The sequence below is a fragment of the Papio anubis genome, chromosome 11, assembly GCF_008728515.1.
Source record: "Papio anubis isolate 15944 chromosome 11, Panubis1.0, whole genome shotgun sequence".
Lineage (NCBI taxonomy): Eukaryota > Metazoa > Chordata > Mammalia > Primates > Cercopithecidae > Papio > Papio anubis.
This window is the reverse complement of record NC_044986.1, coordinates 42,068,879-42,072,985: the sequence shown is the minus strand read 5'-3', so window position 1 is coordinate 42,072,985 and position 4,107 is coordinate 42,068,879. Positions and strand designations below refer to the sequence as shown.

Here is a 4,107-nt window from a genome sequence, read left to right as displayed (position 1 = left end):
CTATGTCTTGTGGTTTGGGTGCCAGCTCAGCTGTAGTGGAATAGAGCACCAGGTACCTATCTCAAGTTTCCAACCCCAGACCCTGGCTCTGAGACAGCATTTCTGGACCCACCTAGGGTCTAAGGGAACTCATTGCCCTGAAGGGAGGGACACAGCCTAACTGCCTTTGCCATCTGCTGACTATAGAGCCCTAGGGCCTTGAGCAAACATAGGCAGTAGCCCAGGAGTAGGTACAATGGGCCTTCGGTGAGACCTAGTGCTATGTTGGCTTCAGGTCTGACCTAGTGCAGTCCCAGTGGTGGTGATCACAGTCGTGCTTGTATCACCCCTCCCCTAGATCCAGGCAGCTCAGCACAGAGAGAGCAACTGTATTTGTTTGGGAGGAAGTCAAAGAACAAGAGTGTCTACATGATAATCCAGAAAATTCTTCCAGATTTTATCCAAGATCACCAACATTGTCCCTCTGTGACTATGCAAGAACCACATTGTTACTGGGCTTGGGGTCCCCCCTAATGCAGATATGGTTGCAGTGACCAAAAACTTAGATCACAATACTCAAGTCTCTTTGAATACCTGGAAAGCCTTCCAGAGGTGGGTACAAGCAAGCCTACATTGCAAATACTACAATAAATACCTAACTCTTCAATGCTCAGAAACCAACAAACATTCACAAGAATCAAGGAAAACATGGCCTGAAGGAAAAAAACCTTTATACGGTACTAGATTAGTATATCTGGCAAGACAGAGATATGTGATCCTTCAAACATGAGAGGTCAGAAATAAAGACTTTCTTAGAAACAAACTGAAGCTGAGGGATTTCATTCAACAGACAGACTTCAGAATCCTCTCAGAGAAAATGCTAAAGAAAGTTCATTCAATCTGAAAAAAAAAGAACCAAGCAGATGTTAATGGAGTTGTAAGAAATCACCTGAGGCCACACTGCGGAATGGCTCACAGTCTCTGTAATCCGCAGCACTTTGGGAGGCCAAGGCGGGCGGAACACCTGAGGTCAGGAGTTCGAGACCAGCCTGACAAACATGGTGAAACCTCATCTCTGACTTAAAATACAAAGAATATAGCCGGGCGTGGTGGCAGGCGTCTGTAATCCCTAGGACATAGCCTCAGGAGTGCTGAGGCAGAGAGTAATTGCATTGAACCCGAGGAGGTGGAGGTTGCAGTGAGCTGAGATCGCGCCATTGCACTCCAGCCTGGGGAACAAGAGTGAGACTTCGTCTGAAAAAAAAAAAAGAAATCATCTGAAGTTACAAAACTCACTGGTAATAGTAAGTACACAGAAAAAACAGGGTCATTGTGATGTATAAAATACTCATATCTTTTTTTTTTATCCACTGAATGAGTCTCTTTTTATTCTCTTGGTAATCTCTTGCAGTTAACTACTTGCGTTGTAGGTGATGAAATGGGTAAGGCTCCACACTTCAGATGTTGGCACTGCTATGAGCATGGTCTTTCCCTTTATTGCAACTCACAATCAAAACCTTTGATTCTTTTTTATATTCCAGTCCCAGAAGTAAAAGTTAATTGATGAGTAGTAGCTTACAACCAGGCTGTAGCTCCTCCAGGAACACTACAGGATGAATTTGGTGTTCATTAAACTAAAAGGCATTCTCTCAAATGAGTTTAAATGCATTTTATTTTTAGACAACCTACATGACACGTTTTTCTTAAAAACAAAGCCTCCATTCCAAATAAATCATGGTCAAAATAAGTGAAGAGCTCAAGATTACGTCAGTCCCATTTGTCTTAAGTCCTGGTGTTGTGTGGATGACAAGCAGAAGCCAGTTATGATGACAGATGATAGATCCAAAGTAATTGCCAAATTTGTTAACATTTTTCCATTTCTAAACCATCCTTAAAGAAAATCATATATGGGGTCACACCATCCTCACGGTAGTCCAATAGAGCAACCATGCCATCTGGATCCACGTTTTCACCAATAAAGAACTGGGAGTTTTTGAAATTAGCAAGGATGTGCTTGATTTGTTCTGCAGCCCCCGTCATAAAAGGTTTTACTCTTTCTGGTCTCTGCTCTTCAAGTTTGCCTTTGACTGATTTCATGTAATCTTTGATGTACTTCTTGCGGGTTTCTTTTGTGAAACTTGTCTCCTGCAGGTGATGGTTCATGACAATATCCACACCAGTGATTACTGCGCTTTAGGTACCTTCGCCCTCGGGGCCTTCAGCGGAGGCATTTCCACCAATAAGCGAGTCATCAGTGTTACCTTGTGTCCTACTAACCATCTTCCCCTCCACCTCCAGGCACAGCCCGGATCTTGTAGTTGTCGGAGAACATCTCATCTTAGCTGATGAGGTCAGGGTAGATAATTATGATGGCGACTGAAGGGAGACGAGGGCGGCGCTAGCTTAGCAGGAGCCCGAAACTCGGAGTGAGCGCAGTGCAGCTGGGGCGGCGCTGGGCGGGGAGGGGGGAGCGGGCGGAAAAAGCTAAAATACTCATATCTTAAGTAGAAAGACTAAAAGATGAACTGATCAAAAATAATAATTACAACAACTTTACAAGATATAGTACAATGAGATATAAATAGGAACAACAAAAAAATTTTTTAAAAGGAGGAACAAAGTTAAAGTGTGGAGTTTTTCTTAGTTTTGTTTATTTGTGCAATCCATATTAAGTTATCATCAGTTTAAAATAATGGGTTATAAGATATTATTTGAAAGCCTCATGGTAACCTCAAATCGAAAAACATACAATGAATACACAAAAAGTGAAAAGCAAGAAATTAAATCATACCACCAGAGAAAATCAGCTTCACTAAAAGGAAGACAGGAAGAAGGAAAAAAAAAAGGAGGAAAAGACCAGAAAACAAATAACAAAACGGCAGGAATAAGTCCTTACTTGTCAATAACATTGATAGTAAATGGACTAAACTCTCCAATCAAAAGACGTAGAGTGGCTGAATGGATTTAAAAAACAAAACTCAACAATTTGCCTGTAAGAAACACACTTCACACATATAAAGACACATACAGACTGAAAATAGATAGTTTTCAAGACAAAAACTATAAAAAGAGACAAAGAAAGTCATTTTATAATAATAAAGGGGTCAATTCATCAAGAGGATATAACAGTTGTAAATATATGTGCATCCAACACTGGAACACCCAGACATGCAAAGCAAATATTATTAGAGAGATAGATACCAATACAATAATAGCCGAAGACTTCAACACCCCCACTTTCGGCATTGCATAGATCATCCAAACAGAAAATCAACAAAGAAATATCAGACATAATATGCACTATAGACCAAATGGAACTAATACGCATTGACAGAACATTTTATCTAATGGCTGCAGAATATACATTCTTTTCCTCAGCACACGGGTCACTCTAAAGGATAGACCATATCTTAGGCCACAAAACAAGTCTTAAAACATTCAAAATTTAAAATAATATCAACTGCCTTCTCTAACCACAATGGAATAAAACTAGAAATCAATAACAAGAGGAATTTTGGAAACTATACAAACACATGGTAATTGAACACTATGCAGCTGAATGAACAGTGGGCCAATGAGGAGATTAAGAAGGAAACTGAAAAATTTCTTCAAACAAATGATAATGGAAACACAACATACCAAAAACAATGGAATAAAACAAAAGTAGTATCAAGAAAAATGTAAACCTGTAAGCACCTACATCAGAAAAGTAGAAAAACTTCCAATAAACAACTGAATGATGCATCTTAAAGAACTATAAAAGCGGCCGGGCGCAGTGGCTCACGCCTATAATCCCAGCACTTTGGGAGGCCGAGGCAGGCGGATCACGAGGTCAGGAGTTCGAGACCAGCCTGGCCAACATGGCGAAATCCTGTCTCTACTAAAAATACAAAAAATTAGCCGGGCACGGTAGCGCACTTGGGAGGCTGAGGCAGGAGAATCATTTGAATCCGGGAGGCAGAGGTTGCAGTGAGCAGAGATCATGCCACTGCACTCCAGGCTGGGTGAAAGTGTGAGATTCCGTCTCAAAAAAAAAAAAACTATAAAAGCAAGAGCAAACCAAACCTGAAGCTAGAAGAAGAAAAGAAACAATAAAGATCAGGGCAGCACTAATGAAATTGAAATGAA

The 4,107-nt window shown here is 40.8% G+C and overlaps 1 pseudogene across 1 annotated transcript; it reads right to left on the bottom strand.

Moving 5' to 3' along the window:
* Positions 1 to 1,345: 1,345 nt before the first annotated feature.
* On the bottom strand, positions 1,346 to 2,341 carry LOC101006672 (annotated as a pseudogene). Its single transcript, XR_651843.3, has one exon. The product of XR_651843.3 is annotated as a translationally-controlled tumor protein pseudogene (transcript).
* Positions 2,342 to 4,107: the final 1,766 nt, after the last annotated feature.